This window comes from Pinus tabuliformis, chromosome 7 (genome assembly GCF_031772625.1).
Source record: "Pinus tabuliformis cultivar Carrire ecotype Pingquan chromosome 7, CPIR1, whole genome shotgun sequence".
Lineage (NCBI taxonomy): Eukaryota > Viridiplantae > Streptophyta > Pinopsida > Pinales > Pinaceae > Pinus > Pinus tabuliformis.
Genome location: NC_142293.1, coordinates 682,099,224 through 682,117,570, shown reverse-complemented (window position 1 = coordinate 682,117,570; position 18,347 = coordinate 682,099,224). Strand labels below are relative to the sequence as shown.

At 36.2% G+C, this 18,347-nt stretch overlaps 1 pseudogene; it reads right to left on the bottom strand.

Moving 5' to 3' along the window:
• Positions 1–511: 511 nt before the first annotated feature.
• On the bottom strand, positions 512–15,507 carry LOC149249310 (tubulin alpha-1 chain-like; annotated as a pseudogene).
• Positions 15,508–18,347: the final 2,840 nt, after the last annotated feature.

Here is an 18,347-nt window from a genome sequence, read left to right as displayed (position 1 = left end):
GATAGTCATATCATGGCCAATTAAGTGATAGAATACTAAAGAGAAAGAGACGTGTCCAAATTTTCTTACCTTATTTATACTTGCACATTACTAGAAGTATGCCAATTATAAATGTGTGATGCCTTTTTGGTGTATTAGTATATATGTATATGGTACATAAACCTGGCAACTAGAGAAGGTAAATCATATATGGCATAATGGAACCAAAGTCAAAACTCTATTTCAATTTTGTCACAACATAATTTTTAGATGGAAAGAAATAATGATGTGAGATACAAGTGGATGCCTATGATTACACACAATAAACTAAAGTGTAATTTGTTGGATTGATCCTACACTTTAGATAAAGTAGAATCCTTCTTCCATGAACATATTAACAAATAAGACATTGTGTAGTGAGTACTGCACACTGGAATCAAAGAATAGAAAATTACACAATATAACAAGGAAATACAGGCCACTTACAATTTATTCCAATTCAACCAATAGAAGAACTAGAGAAAAGGGAAGTTTAGTATTCTTCTCGATCATCGGCTTCATTGGAAGCCTTTGCCCCAACTTCTTCATAATCCTTCCTCAAATAAGCCAGGTCTTCATGAGCTTCAGGTAATTCACCCTCTTCCATACCCTCACCAACATACTAATGGAAAAATTCACGTTTAGCATACATCAAATCAAACTTGTTGTCAATTCGAGAGAAGACTTCACCCACAACAATATTGTTGCTAATCATGCACACAATACATTGCACCTTGGCAAGGTCTCCCCTAGGCACCATTGTGGGTGGTTGGTAATTGATGCCACATTTGAAACTTGTGGGACACCTGGTAACCACCAATGCCACATTGTAAGAAACATAAGAATAAACTTAATAGGTATAGTGAGGCTTCAAAGTGAAAACAAATAGAAATTTTCACCTACCAGTATACAAACTGAACAATTTGTTTAGTTTTAATGGTTGCTATTGTTGCATTCACATATTTTGGCACAACGTCACACCAGTACATGAGACAACATTCCATGTATTTCCCATGGCTTGTGTCACACTAGGCCATCATGCTTAAGGGTTCAAACGCTGCATTTGTAATTTCAGGAAAAAATAGTTGCTCATGATAGGCTTTCTCTATAGAGATTATTGGAGCATATGAAGAAATCATAAAATGAATTCAAGGATATGGTACAAGATTTGTCTGAAACTATATCACATCCACATTAATGGCCTCATCAAACCTGAGAGATGTTGTCAAAGAGGATATGATCTGAGAGATCAACCTATTCAAGTTGGTATAAGTCAAGCTCTCAATATCCAAATATATTCTACAAATGTCATATATGGCCTCATTGTCTAGAAGAACTACAACATTTGTGTGTTCAAGCAAAGAATGAGTTGAAAGGACACTATTATAGGGTTCCACAACTACTATAGAAACATGATTTAAAAAAAAACAAACTACAAGCCCATCAATACCTATATTTGAAGATCCAAAACTCCATGTTCATTATTTATTCAGATATTATAAAACACAAGACCATGTAAGACAATTTTTCCAGGATAAACATTTAACACTTGAAACAACTCTCTCCAACAACTACTAATGAGCTGCAAATTTAATGAGTTATGCAAGAGTTCATAACCGGTATCCTTGATTTTAGCAACAACATACATATGGAGAGCTCTAATATCTCCAGTCTAATATTTGTTGTTATTCTAAGGGACCTTTAAAAAATAAAAATTAAAAATTAAAAACAAATTGTACATTCGAAAAAGGGTAAATCACTATAGATTAGAGACATTTTGGGGACTGCAAAATTCTTCCAACTACTGTGAAATGTTTGAAAGAATTTGGTGTGCATTCAACACAAGACTGCATAACTCATCCAATATAGATCAACAAAATCTTGAGAAAAAAGAAAGAACAAATTCCTTTATAAACTAGAGAATGAGGCCTACAATAAAGTTTTAAACTATGGGGAGCATCACATAAAAGGAATGGCGATATAAAAATGAGACATTCCACATGTGATTCCTTGCAATAACCGAAACACGGTGTACTCTAAAACCTAGGACAAGATGTGGATCCATCACAAGGTGCATTCTACAACCTAGGTGAAGATGCAGATCCATCACAAGGTGCATTCTACGACCTAGGTGAAGATGTAGATCCATCACAAGGTGCATTCTATGACCCAAGTAAAGATGCAGATCCATCAACTCTTAGCGAGTTGTAACTATGAATTAAATCTAAAATGTTGCATTGAATAATGACATTAGGCCAACCCATGTCGTTCACACAAATGGAAGTCTTAACAAATATTGGGCCTTCCTATATATTACACCCATTCTTTTAGACGAATATTTGTAGTTAACACAAATTTGGTTTACAAACCCATATATCAAATTCACCGAAATTATGGACACATCAAACATTCAAACTCTAGATACCAACCAATAGTTTAATATCCTGTAGGTGTACACCAAACCCGTTTTAGATGGGTTTGGGCTATTTCATGCAAGAATTCGATGAAAACCATCATAAAGCACTAACACTATATCTAATAATGTCAATACCCTTTGTTAAATTCAATAACATATCTAATAACTTCAATATCTTTTGTTCACATGACATTCATATTTGATACAAAAAGAAAGAAAAACCCTGAAAGTGAAAAACAATTTACCAAAAATAGGTATAAACATATGCCAAAACTAATTGCTGGAAAGAATAGTTTAATGCAACTAAGGCGGGGAATAGATCATGAATCCAAGCTTTGATTTCTTGCCATATACAACAAAAATCCACTCCAAAAGAAAGCAACCTAGAACAGATCCTCTCCCATGATCTGAAATTGATCTAAGACAAACAATTAAGGTATTACAGACTCATGTGCATGTATGTGCCTATGTTATTTTATGCAACGGATCGATAATATTGCGAAATGCACAGACACTGAAGCAGTTAGAGAAAACATAATAGGAAAACTTGTAAACACAACATGTTTAATAAGGAGTTCACCCAATACTCCTGGGCTACGTCTCCCGGTCTAGCCTTCGGTGGTGGCCTCTCTATTATGTTTTCAAAAGCAGAGTTTTTACAACAGTGAGCTCAATTTGAGTCTCACACAGTAGATATGAATCAGCAAGACTGTACTTGGATCCCCCAAGTCTCTGGAGTACATAGACTCTACTTACTGAAACTCAACCTCTATTGGTCACAGTAGTATGAGCCCAATCTGAGACTCATACATGACAGGAATATATAGAGGAGTTCACTTGAACCTCTCAAGCCTTCTCTGGAGTACACAAACTCTCTGACTCTCTCTAGCTCTGGCTGGCTCGATGCCGCCTTTGCTTTTGCAGGTCAGCTCGACTCCTTTCTGTGTCTAACAAACTCTCTTCACTACTACCTTCTACTTGCTCTGTCTTTGTTAGTTCATGGCTTTAAAGCCATCGACTTCCTGACTGTTCATTTCTGCTTCTCGGCTTTCTAGTTTCCCTGCCTCTGTCCATCTGAATCCCTCTGTTTGGCATAATCATCACTGTATAACGCTTCATAGGGAGGTGGCCACTTATTCTGTAATGGATGAGTGTGTCAGGTTCACTAGAGATGTTTGAACAACTATTTTGTTCGTTAACTCCAAGAATGGCCGCGAAATACAAATCTCCGCCAATGCATCGTCCATATCGAACTTCAAATCTTATATAACTCTACCTGTTTACCCCATTGAACCTGGTCATCCATCGGATCGCGTCTCTACCATCGATCTGGGGGTCCCAGATCCTACGTCCGTCACTCATATCAAGTGCTAAGTAGCACAATGGTTACCCATCCGATGTGAGCAGTTTTCTCTCTCTTCTACTGGACGGGTGGCACCCGTTGTATGGCATCAAGCGGAACTCGGTTGAAACCACTTTCCACTCAAAGCCCTTCCGATATTCTGCCAGTTTTGTGGAATCCTGCTTTGTCAGAACCAAGGCATCATTTTCCGTGTTTTATAACATTTTCGGGTATGGGTGCTCAGGGCTTATCCTTCTTCCAGAGGTTTGCCTTGTGTCACTAATCGCATATCAAAAACTACCCCCGTTTCTCGAATTAACCTCTGGTTTTGCCAATTTGCCCCAACGCGTGTTACCATGGGCCAATGGTCTTCGCGCTTGACCGAGGGTCCTCGTTGCTCCACGCTGATCACAAATTGCCATTGTCACGAGGATATCTTTGATAAGCTTGACTTTTATAAGACTTCGAAACTTTGGCATGATTTTTAAGGGTTCATGAAAACTTAGAGAGTGTTCTAGGATCCAATTCGGATCACAACCTTCCCACTGAAAAAGCTTTTGGACCACCAAAAGTTGGTTTTTGAGCATCAATCAAGTGAAGATATAAATTTCTCGCTTGTCTAATTTCTATCCATCTTGCACTGCTTGGTTTTTAACCTTTGAGCCCAATCCTAAGATACTCAACATCCCCTCTGTGCGTTGTCCTTACCTTCCTGTCCAGAACTGTATCTTCCTGCAATTCATTGAGATATTCAGCCAACAGATCATCAATAGAAGGCAATTGACTCTGCTTTTCGAGAACTTCAATCAATGAAGGTTCAAATAGTCTCAAGCTTTCTGCATTAACAACTGAATATATGTGCATGTAAGTTGGAAAATCAAGGCAACAAGCATTTTCACCAATTTTCTCAAGTATCCTGAAAGGTCCATACCTTATTGGCTTCAGCTTCTACCTTCACCTTGTCTTTGCTGATATACAACTAGACTTGATCACCAACTTGGAAACTATGCTCAATCTGATGCTTATCATGCCTTGCCTTATACTTGGATTGGCTCTTTTCCAGTTATTCCTGTACTGCCTGGTGAATCTCTTGGATTTGTACAATGAACTTGGTTGCCTTGTCCACATCACTATGTCCAACAACCGCTATGTCTTTACCAAAGACAAAATCCAAGGGAGACCTTGGTGTGAAACCAAAACAGGTCTCAAAAGGAGATCTCTATGTAGAAGAATGTTTAGCTCGGTTGTAAGCATGCTGCACATAGCATAGGTGTTCATCCCAAAGCTTGGGATGCTTGCTGCAATAGCCTCTGAGCAACTGGATCACTATCCTGTTGACCACTTTTGTTTGGCCATCTGTTTGTGGATGAAAGGTTGTGCTCTTCTTTAGTCTAGTTTCCATCAATTCCCACAGACTCGACCAAAATTTCCCAACAAATCGGGAATCTCGATCAGATACAATGGAAGTGGCTAATCCAAAATGAACCCATACATGATGAAAGAACAACTTTGTTGTTTGTTCAGCTGTAATCTATTTGTTACAAGGTATTAAAATACACATTTGCTGAACCTACCCACAATAACATATAAATAGTCATAACCTTTCTAGATTTAGGCAGTCCCCCAACAAAGTCCATGGAAACACTTTCCCAAGGATGAGAAGGAACTGGTAGTGAAGTGTACAAGCCTAGTTGTCTATTGCTAGGCTTGCTTTTAGCATGCATGGTACACCCTCTTACATATCTAGAAACCGTGTCATGCATTTTTGGCCAATAACAAAATCTTTGCAATTGTGCAACTATTTTACTTACACCAAAGTGACCTGATATTAGAGAAGTTTGTTCTTCTCGAATTATCTTTACTCTTTTAGTTTGTGGAATGCATAACTTTCCAAAATGATACAAGAGTTGGTCCTTAACATGATAATCCAATTCTTCTACTTGTTTGCCATGACTTAAAGTTGCATATACATCTTTAAAATATATATCTTGAGCATACTGTTCAATGTAGCTTTCATGCAATACTGAATTATGCTTAAGTATAGTGGATGCATTTATGATTGGTCTGGACAACATATATGCAACTTTATTGTGTATGCCCTTTTTATATCTGATGACAAGATGAAACTGTTGTAGAAAACCCATCCACCTATAGTGTCTTGATTACTACAACTTAGTTTGTGAGTGTAAATATTGAAGTGGTTGATGATCAGTATGTATAATTGTCTCTTTGCCCATTAGATAATGTTTCCACTTTTTCACACTCTGTACTAATGCATACAATTCCCTATCATATGTGGGACAATTAACTACTACAGAATTAAATGTCTCAGAATGATAACATATGGGTTTACCGTGTTGCATCAACACTGCTCCCATGGTATAGTCACTGGCATCGGCTTCGATCTCGAATGGTCTTTGAACATCAAGCAATGCTAGTACTGGTGCTGTACTACTCTTTTCTTTCAAGGTGTCGAAGGCTTTCTGCTGTTTGCCTCCCCACTGAAACACCTTGTTCAATCCTGTTAAAGCATGTAAGGGAGCTGTAATCAAGGAAAAGTTAGAAATAAACTTTCTCCAATACTGTGCTACTCCTAGGAAGCTTCTAACTTCAGTAGCAGATTTGGGTTTAGGCCAGTTTACAATGACTGCAACCTTAGAGGGATATATCTTCAATTCACCACCCCCTACAATATGACCCAAATAATTCAAAGATGTTTTGCCAAATTCACATTTTGAGAGCTTAACATAAAGATTCTCTTTTTTCAAAACATCTAGAGTCTACTTTACATGCTTCAAATGTTCTTTCCATGTCTTACTAAATATAAGAATTTCATCTAAATATATAGTGACAAAATCATCAATAAAAGGTTAGAGTACATCATACATTACTCTAATGAAAGTAGCAGGAGCATTAGTTAAGCCAAAAGGCATAACCAACCACTCATACAATCCCTGCTTTGTCTTCAAAGAAGTCTTCCATGCATATTGCTCTGCAACTTTGACTTGATTGTAGCCACTATGCAAGTCCAACTTGGAAAAATAAACAGCTTCTTTCAACTGATCTAACAGATTGTCCATGCGAGGAAGGGGATAACGATTTTTGATCATTATTTTATTCAGTGCTCGATAATCAATGCACATTCTCCATGAGCCATCTTTCTTTCTCACCAAGACAATTGGAGATCCACATGGTGATGTGCTAGGTCTTATGAACCCTTTCTCGAGCAGCTCCTGTACCTGCTTCTTGATTTCTGCATTCTCTAAAGCGAACAACCTATACATTCCGATGTTAGGTAATGGAGCATCTTGCTGCAAATTAATATCATGTACTATTTCGTTTTTGGGTGGCAGACCTTTAGGTTCTTGAAATAGTATATCATATTCTGAAACAACTTTTTCTAAATCAGCTTGTTGTTTAGCATTACAGCCCTCAAATATATTGGTTTTATCAGGTTTCTTTTCCTTTACAACCATCAGTAAAAATTGTTTGCATGAATTTACAATTCTTTTCATCTGCCCTAAGTTTATGAGAGTATAATTATCCTTGAGTTTATGAGCTCTTACAATATATTCAATTCCATCTTTAACGAGCTGATACTTGTTTTCTGCCCTATATAAAATAGCTTTTCTATCATACAAGTAAGGACTTCCTAAAACAATTCCACATATATCCAAGGGAACAATATCTAACTCAACCTCATCTACAAATGCTGACCCAAAAGAAAACCTAAGTTTACATTGTCTAGTCACTTGTAGCTTTGCTTTATCACATAACCAACCTAATGGATATGGTTTCTTGTGAGGTGTGGTTAGTAATCCCAACTTCTTTACAATTGCTTCAGAAATTAAATTTACTTGTGAGCCACTATCAAACAAAGTATCAATCTTTTGATGCTTGGAAATAACTCTAATATGAAAAAGCTCATGTCTTTTCCTCTCATTTTCTTCATTATCAGTAGATTGTGCAGAATTACTAGTAGATGCTTCAGAATTTTTACCTTTTATACCTGTGGCTGTGATTGTTGTTTCATCCCCTCAGTCTGATCCCAAATCTTTCTGAATCGTTGTAGCAGTCTACTTCTTTTTGCCATCGTACTTCTTAGGTTTTAGCTTTGGATGCAGAATCCAACAGTGTTCATCATCATGCCCATCCTTCTTGTAGTGAGTGCATGAAGGTTTGGTCTTTTGTACAACATTTGCCTTCCTCTCTTTCCATTTCTACTTTCTCTTTTCCTTATTCTTTCTTGCAGTGGGTTTTGATGATCCCCCAACTTCTGGGTTCACATTCTTACCTATAGCCTCTAGATGTGTAGCCTGAATAGATACCTCATCTATGACAGTGGGATTAAACATGAGAATGGTATGCTTTAAATAGCTGTGTAGACCACCTATATACTTTAGCAAAGTTTCGGATGAGTCTAATGAAATTCCTAGAATCAAAGCTTTTTTCCTAAATTCTTGGGTGTAACTTTGTACACTTTTCCCTTTCAATTGTCGAAGAGTTTGCCAACTCATCATGGTTTGCTGCATATAAGCTAGTGGGTAGAACTGTTTTTTAATTGTAGAAACAAATGCACTCTAGACAGAAAGAATTTTACCATGCTTCATCATGTCAGCTTGTGTCCTGCCTTCCCACCATACCAAGGGAGTGCCTCCAAGGCGTAGGCTGGCTAGCTGAATCTTACTGCTATTTGAATCAATTCTCTGCACCTTGCAATACACATCAGTCTGTCTAATCCAATTATCCAGTTTCTCTGCATTCAACTCTCCATCATATATTGGTAAATCAAATTTAACATCTAATTTAATCAAAGATGTCTTCTTTTTATTTTCAGGGCTATCAGGAGGTGTGGGAAGCTTTTCTTCTTTCCCTTTGCCTTTAGAATGGCCATGGAGGAGAGATTCTTTTGCTCCTTTATCTTGTTTGGAGTTTGATGAATCTTCTTCTCTACCTTTCTTAAATTCTCTATACATTTCCTCTACCATGGCTCTCATGGTCATGAAACTATCCATGAACTGAGGGTCTGATTCCAAGGGACTTTCTTCGGCCATTTTCCTCTTAGGATAGACTCTTCCAATTTCTGGGTTAGTTTCAACCAACTCTCCTTCTCCTAATTTAAGCTTTGATCTAGTTAGCATTCAACAAAAAAAATCCAGCACAAGCTTGTCTAACCTTAGCAACCTAGAGCTCTGATACCACTTGATCTGAAATTGATCTAAGACAAATAATTAAGGTATTATAGACTCATGTGCATGGATGTGCCTATGTTATTTTATGCAACGAATCGATAAGATTGCGAAATACACAGACACTGAAGTAGTTAGAGAAAACATAACAGGCAAACATGTAAACACAACAAGTTTAATAAGGAGTTCACCCAATACTCTTGGGCTACGTCTCCCGATCCAGCCTTCAGTGGTGGCCTCTCTATTATGTTTTCAAAAGCAGATTTTTTACAACAGTGAGCTCAATTTGAGTCTCACACAGTAGATATGAATCAGCAAGACTGTACTTGGATCCCCCAAGTCTCTGGAGTACATAGACTCTACTTACTGAAACTCGACCTCTATTGGTCACAGTAGTATGAGCCCAATTTGAGACTCATACATGACAGGCATATACAGAGGAGTTCGCTTGAACCTCTCAAGCCTTCTCTGGAGTACACAGACTCCCTGACTGTCTCCGGCTCTGTCTGGCTCGATGCCGCCTTTGCTTTTTTCAGGTCAGCTAAGCTCCTTCTTTCTGTGTCTAGAAAACTCTCTTCACTACTTCCTTCTACTTGCTTTGTTTCTGTTAGTTCGTGGCTTCAAATCCATTGGCTTCCTGACTGTTCGTTTCCTCTTCTCGGATTTTTGGTTTCCCTGCCTTTGTCCATCTGAATCCCTCTGTTCGTCATAATAGTCATTGTATAACGCTTCACAGGGAGGTGGCCATTTATTCTATAACGGATGAGTGTGCCAGGTTCACTAGAAATGTTTGAATGACTGTTTTGTTCGTTAACTCCAAGAATGTTCATGAAATATGAATCTCCGCCAACGCATCGTCCATATCAGACTTTAAATCTTATATAACTTTGCCTGTTTACCCCGTCGAATCTGGTCATCCATTGGATCGCGTCTTTGCCGTCGATCTGGGGGTCCCAGATCCTATGATCATCGCTCATATTGGGTGGCTAAGTAGCACGATGGTTACCCGTCCAATGTGAGCAGTTTTCTCTCTCTTCCGCTGGACGCGTGGCACCCGCTATATGGCATCGGGCGGAACTCGGTTGAAACCACTTACCGCTCAAAGCCCTTCTGATATTCTGTCGGTTTTGTGGAATCCCGCTCCGTCAGAACCGAGGCATCATTTTCCGTGTTTTATAACATTTTTGGGTTCGAGCGCTTGGGGCTTATCCTTCTTTGAGGGGTTTGCCCTGCGATATGCTATTAGAAACTTCCCCCGTTTCTCCAATTAACCTCTGGTTTTGCCAATTTGCGCCGGCGCATGTTACCATGGGCAACTGTCTGTGCGCTTGACCGAGGGTCCTCGTTGCTCCGCGCTTATCACAAATTTCCATTGTCATGATGATATCTCTGATAAGCTTGACTTTTATAAGACTTTGAAACTTTGGCATGATTTTTAAGAGTTCATGAAAACTTAGAGAGTGTTCTAGGATCCAATTCGGATCATCCCACCTCCAACAACATTAAAAACCAAAAAACCATGTAAAGGTCCACAATCTCTTTCCCTGCTACAAGCCTCCCAAAATAAAGAACTTAATGAAAAAATGCATCTACCTCAAGGCCACCAAGCCTATACCCATATCATCATTAGGTCAAATGGTCCTTGAATCAAATGAGTTAGGTTTGTAAGATTTACCAGTGTAATTTTCATGAGCGAAGGAGGGAAAGGAAAAGTCTTTTTTCCCTTTTTTCCCTTCACATATATTTTATATTTTTCTAATATACATTTTCTTGTTTTGTTCTTCATTTTCTATGGAAGACTACTAATCGAAGTTTTGCTCCAAAAGCATCTGAGTTATGCATCTGTTATTCTATTGTGATACCCAAGTTTTGTTCTAAGAGAAGGGCACCAATTTTTATTATGTTATAAGAGAAAGACACCAAGTCCTATTATTTTTGAAGAGAAGGGAACTGAGTTCTGTATTGTGATATGTTGATCATGTTATAAAAGAAAACTCAACCTGAGCATATATATATATATATATATATATATATATATATATATATATATATATATATATATCTACATATATATATATATGTATATATGTATATATCTATATATGTATACATATATATATATACATATATATATATATATATATATATATATATACATATATATATATATATATATATACATATACATATACATATACATATACATATACATATACATATACATATACATATACATATATATGTTGAGTTAAACTAGGTAGTAGTTGTGGTTCTTAAGAGTGGAATCGGTCTCACTTGCGAAGATTATCTTTTTTGTTACAATTATGACGACTTAGAAATCATACATCACAATTATGACTCACAACAAATATTTCGTTGTAATTGCAATGAACATGGGCACCAAAACTAAAAAAAAGACATTTTTCTTGACCTTTGAAACAATATGGGCCATATCAGCTGACTATGTCATAGCAATTTAGTCATGTATGTAGTAGTGTCAATAACAACCACAAGAACAATGGATTCACTAACAAACCACCTATATCGATGACTGTTAATGACATTTGGTGGAGCACATGGTGATTCCTCCACATATCTTGGACATCCACCTACATTGGATGCTGCTTCACACAATACATCATTAGCAACCCTCTGAACATCCGACCAGTAAATTATGTTAAATCTTTGAAACTAAGAAGCGATGTTTTTTGCTTCTCTATGAAGAGGTTTCAAATATTGGCTTTAGACTTGATAAATGTCAGTCATTTGATTGCATATCATTTCGAATTAGTGTAAATGACAATGTCATTTGCACCATAATTCCTAGTTGATGTTAACCCATCAACTAGGGTAATATAGTAGGCTTAGTTGTTTGTTGTTCTACAAGGAATTTACCTATTGTTCTGAAATACCTGACACAATGCTTCAGTGTGAAGCATAAATCTACTTCCTTCCTGTCCAGGGTTAGGATGGCTCAAAACTTGAATGATCAAAGTCCATTTCTCCACCATTTACAAAACAAGAAAACAATTATATGAAATATTTTTATATTTTGTTGAAACTACATTGTATCAACTCCCTGTTATAGTGGTGGCAACTCATGAGGGAAATGGACACATTGATATGAAAATACAGAAAATAAATTTTCAGATTGTCAGTCATACCACATATCAATGAACTAGAATCTTAAAAGGATGCAAGGGATGTTAACAAACAATCATATACATTTTTAGACACTCACGTCACATTTTGACATTTCAAATGCATATCCTTATACATCAATCACAACAGTTTTGAGGAAATTATGGAAAAAATAATCAGGCATGGAAAACTCCAAGGAAAATGCTAGGCAGAGCAGGAGGCATCTATGTGTGTGTGCGTGTGACTACCTTTGTGTTTTATATATTCAATATGAAAATGAATTATCGGATTTACAAATCATAATTAGGTCTTTGTTATGAGAAGATATGTGTATTTTGATTAATTTGTGATATAGAAAATAACAATATATATCGGAAGGTAGCTTATGCAGGTGTTATAATATTGTTATTAGATTTTCAGCAATAGCAAGTTTATAGACATTATCTATTCATGAATTTTTTACATGACTGGTTTTAGATATACCGTAGTAAGAATTTTTTAAATGTTTGTTTCAGTAGATTTTTTCCACCATTGTAGTTCCTTTTGCAATAAAGACAGGTGAACTAACTATAATGACAAGTTGTGGGAAAAAATGAGTAAGGGGAATGGTTTTGTCAGAGATTTTCCCATGAGATCCCTCTTTAATTTTTTTTTTTCTAACCCTGAGAAGGCTCCGTGAAGGCCTCCTATTAATTCTTCATGGTTTTTAGAAGCAACAAACTTTTCTTCAATCACCATATCTTTGGTTTCTTCTAAAATTTCTTTAACACTTGCTACCTTTTCATTCAAAGTATTTATAGATGTAGCAATTTCATTTGTAGACACTTGAAGAGTATCAATATGTCACTTCCTTGCATAATCATTAGTAACAAAAGTGTGTACAACCATCCCTTGAAGAGCTATGTTTGTCCAATTTAGCTATTCTCGCACACATTGTAACTTTTTCTCTACATTTGTTAATTGGGGTTCATTATTTGCAAGGACTAATGGGATAGCCCTATAATTTTTTTGGTCTTCTTCTAGAACAGTGCCTTTGAAGAGGGGAAAGTAGAAATACATTCTACTCCTTCACCATCTATAATTTTCCTTGGCCATCTCTTCATGAAGTTTTTACATCACTGGTTTAGATATATCGTATTACGAATTTTGTAAATGTCTATTTTGGTAGAGCTACCTAAGATATTCTTGTGGCCAACATTTCAGGTGTACACTTACCCATCCGAGTTGGGCACAAAAATATCATCCTCAGTTGTACCAAAGAAAACATTCATATTATGCTAAACTGTGAAAATCAACATTCTAAAGTAAAATAATTGTATCAATAATAATAAACATTCAATGCCCAAAGAATTTGTCGATGCATGAATGTTCTATTGCATGTTCACTGCAAAAGTTATTCAGATGCAATTTTCAGATGAATGTGCTCATATATTATTCCATGTCACAAGGTATTTCATATACTTGTACTTTTAGTAGTTTTAGATATTTAGTTTCAACAGATGTTATAGGGAGTTGTTAGAGGATTAAGTATCATATATTATTCCATGTCACAAGGTATTTCATATACTTGTACTTTCAGTGGTTTTAGATATTTAGTTTCAACAGGTGTTATAGGGAGTTGTTAGAGGATTGAGTATGAGATACCCAATCGCAAATATTAATCTCATTTGTATTGATTTGTTCATAATTTCAATAGGTGTTATAGGGAGTTGTTAGAGGATTGAGTATGAGATACCCAATAGCAAATATTAATCTCATTTGTATTGATTTGTTCATAATTTCAATAGGCGTTATAGGGAGTTGTTAGAGGATTGAGTATGAGATACCCAAACACATATTAATCTCATTTGTATTGGTTTGTTCACGTATTAACACTAGGAGGTGTTTTGGGCAGTTATGAGATGAGTGTGTATTTTGTTAGAGGATTGAGTATGAGATACCCAAACACATATTAATCTCATTTGTATTGGTTTGTTCACGTATTAAGACTGGGAGGTGTTCTAGGCCGTTATGAGATGAGTGTGTATTTTGTGAGAGGATTGAGTATGAGATACCCAAACACATATTAATCTCATTTGTATTGGTTTGTTCACGTATTAAGATTGGGAAGTGTTTTGGGCAGTTATGAAATGAGTGTGTATTGATTTGTTCACACATTAACACTTGGAGGTGTTTTGGGCAGTTATGAGATGAGTGTCTATTAGACACTAAATTATTAGACACTGAATTAAATACATGCTTTTATTTTTATAGATTTACTTATCCTATTAAGAATTCATGCTTTTATTTCTATAAAGATTAGATATTGAAAAACTATATGAACACGACATTAGGTTATGCTTTTCCCGAATGCTTACTCAATTTCAAAGAAATTATTTATTGAATGCTAGAAATTCAATCAGACAAAAGAACAACATGCACATAGTGACATCTTTGAAATCATGCACCCAACATGACCTCGCGAGTTGCCACAATGGGTGATGCAGTTGGTTCACCCATTGAGGCAACTCATTGGTGTCAGTGACTATAGAAACATGAAATTTGGGAAATGTAACAACAATTTAAAAAAAAAAATTGTAACCATAACATGAAATTTTCTGACAGCCATAAGCAATGTAACATAAATTTACCTTTGCTCGCTGGCCCGAAATTTGGTTGCGGGGCTAATTGACATGGCATAGTCTAACGAGCCCACTTTGTTTTTTGCACCCTTCCGTCACCAGCTACCATCCTCCGGTGACTACAAGAACCTGAAATTATCTTTCTCGCAGCCATAAGCAATGTAACATAAATTTACCTTTGCTCGCTGGCCCGAAATTTGGTTGCTGGGCTAATTCACATGGCATAGTCTAACGAGCCCACTTTGTTTTTTGCACCCTTCCGTCACCAGCTACCATCCTCTGGTGACTACAAGAACCTGAATATCCTCCGTTGCGGTGATTACAAGAACCTGAATATCCTCCGTTGCGGTGATTACAAGAACCTGAAATTTTGGGAATATAAGGGCAATTGTAAAAATTTGTAACAGGATAAGAAATTTTTTAACAACTATATAACAACAATTTATCTTTGTTGGCTGACCTGAAATCTGGTTGCTCTGCTAATACCTGGCGCCAAAGAATTACAACGACTACTAGTGCAGTGTTCCTGGCTCGCTTAGGAAAAACCCGAATTTCAAAATTTATTTAAGTTTACGCTGGGAGAAAGGCAGGGGAAGAGCCTCCAGAGTCTCTTCGAAATCAATGTGGCCGGCGCATACCGCCAAACAACTCTCTTCTTGCAGATTGATAATAAAAGAAGACGCGACCCTGCCCCTGTGAGTGGCATTTATTTTACTTAGACGAGAAAGGTGAGAGGCACCGCAGTGCATACCGCTGGGCACCACCCTTCTGCAGATTCATAATAAAGGAGGACGCCGCTATGCTCCACTGAGTGGCATAATGTAATCACAGTAGTGGCCGTACCGTGCACCGCTCATGACGAAGAGATTTAGCCACATGACATTTTGGTGAAAAATTAAATGACATTACAAAACAAGATCACCGTCGCCATCGATTAATGCATTCGTCCGTTACTCCTATAAATGGCACTCGCTGCGATTGGATCCGTGTATTGTATTGTATTGCCTTGCCTGCGGGCTGCACAGCGATTCATCATTAGCGGTCAGTCGGGTGGAGTGGACAAGAACAAGAAGAGGGTAGTTCCAAGATGGCGCCCGTGTTTAAGAATAAAGTTAATGGAGCACTACTTCTTCTTTCGGGATTGTTAGCAGCTGCAGCTTGGTGTCAACTAACAGCAGCTAGAAATTTAAACAAAATGAATCATGACCGCCTATATAAACCCGACAATTTCATTGGAAGCCAAGGAGGGCACGGAGTAGGATTCGGAGTCGGTTGGGGCGCCGGTGGGGGTGGTGGAGGCTTTGGCGGAGGTGTCGGTGGTGTAGGCTTTGGCGGAGGTGGCGGTGGTGGAGGCTTTGGCGGAGGTGGCGGTGGTGGAGGCTTTGGCGGAGGTGGCGGTGGTGGAGGCTTTGGCGGAGGTGGCGGAGGTGGAGGCTTTGGCGGAGGTGGCGGTGGTGGAGGCTTTGGCGGAGGTGGCGGTGGTGGAGGCTTTGGCGGAGGTGGCGGTGGTGGTGCTGAAGGAGGTTTTGGTGGAGCGGGAGGAGGATTCGGAGGCGGTGGAGGCGAAGGCGAGGGTTTTGGCGGCGGTGTCGGTGGTGGATTTGGCCGTGGAGTTGGTGGTGGTGCAGGAGGGTGTGGCGGATTTGGTGGTGGTGCGGGAGCCAGTACTGGAGCATGTGGCGGAGTTGGTGGTGGTGCTGGAGCTGATGGCGGATTTGGCAGAGGGGCAGGAACTGGTGGTGGATTTGGTGGAGGGGCAATAGGCGGTGGTGCGGGCGGCGGCGGAGGGGCGATAGGCGGCGGACTGTAATCCGGACTAAACGACGAGTCACTGCGAGTGGTATATTTTTATTTATAGTTGTTGAATAAGCTGAGCCCCATTATCGTGTAAAAACAAATCAAAGGGATTCGTGTATGCATGTAACATCTTTGTTAGTAAGAGGGAAAAAATTTTATTCCATATGTTTCTTTTGTGAAAGGTTACTATTTTATTGCTAATTTTATGCATATTCGTAAAATCGTGTTATTCTCTTTTCTCAAGTATATTAAATACAAATTTGTGTGATTCTTTTATCAAAATATATAAAATTAATGGAAAAGCATATTTTTTGAATTAAGGTTTTTGTGATGTATGTTATATTAATATCAATGTGTTTCGAACTCATTAGTATGGTATATTATTAAAATTAGATAAAGAAACATATTATAAGACAGATTTAAATAGAGAAGAATGTAAAAACCAATAAATCATATAAGAACTATAATAATAATATTTAATTTTTAATAATTTTTAAAATCAAATAATATTATATTAAAAAATATATAAAAATATATGAACTGAAATAATCAAGAGGGATCGAAGTCAAAAAAATTATAAAAAGTGGAGTTTATATTCTAATTAATTTACCATTACACATAATTAAAAAAAACGTGTAATTTCCTAAGCACATGAAATACAATATAAATAAGTGAAAATATACTAAATTTAAGGCGAAGCATATCGTTATATTTTAATTAATTGACCATTACACATAATTAGAAAAACGTGTAATTTTCCAATCACATGAAATACGCTATGAATTAGTGTTTTCATTGTGTTCATATATTGATAAGTGTATGAATTTTGTATATAGTTTTGATTTTATATAAATGAAAAGTATTTTATATATATATTAAAATTATATTAAAACATGGAAAACCTAATAAAAAACAAAACATTATTTTATTTAAATAATGGGAAAATAAAATGTAATATTTAAATGTTGATAATTATAAAAAATAAAAATTTAATATATAAAGTAATAGAAGAATTATAATCAGCTCAATTTTGATTGCAGTCACAATAAAGTTTGCCCATTTTCGGATTATTTAGTTGAATACCAACCTGCATAGCAATTGAAATAGCGGGTCATTATAACATTTATTTAATGCAAAAATTAAATAGGGAAAAATGATTGATATTATTAACAAATAAATAGTAAAAATAAGAATATTAATGATTATTTTATATAATAATTATTAAAATTTATATGTTTTAATAAAATGTAAAAATTTTAAATCACAAAGTTTATATTTGAAACTTATTTTCAAATTCCCATTTCTTTATTTTGGATTAAAAAATAATTTAAAATTTAAAATATTACTATAGAATTTTTTTACTTCATAATATTTGAGTCTTTTATGAAAAAAAATTATATTTTACATATTTTCATATACAATAAAATAAAAAAATCTTATTCACTATACTATTACATTAAAAAAAAATCATCTTTTTAAAGTTAATTTATTGTAATTACAAACTATACTAATTACATATTATAGTTTTATTGTAATTACGCATTATAATTATATTGGTCATGCTGGTTTTTTAATCATAATTACAAAGTATACTAATTACACATTATAGTTTTATTGTAACTATACATTATAGTTATATTTGTCACATTGCTTTTATAGTTACTACATTAAAGTTATATTTTCCTGGTTTTCTAATTATAATTACAAACTATACTAATTATACATTATAGTTTTATTGTAATTACATATTATAGTTATATTTGTCACATTGTTTTTCTAATTACTTGTCATGGTAACATAAATTTTTATAATCATTAACAATA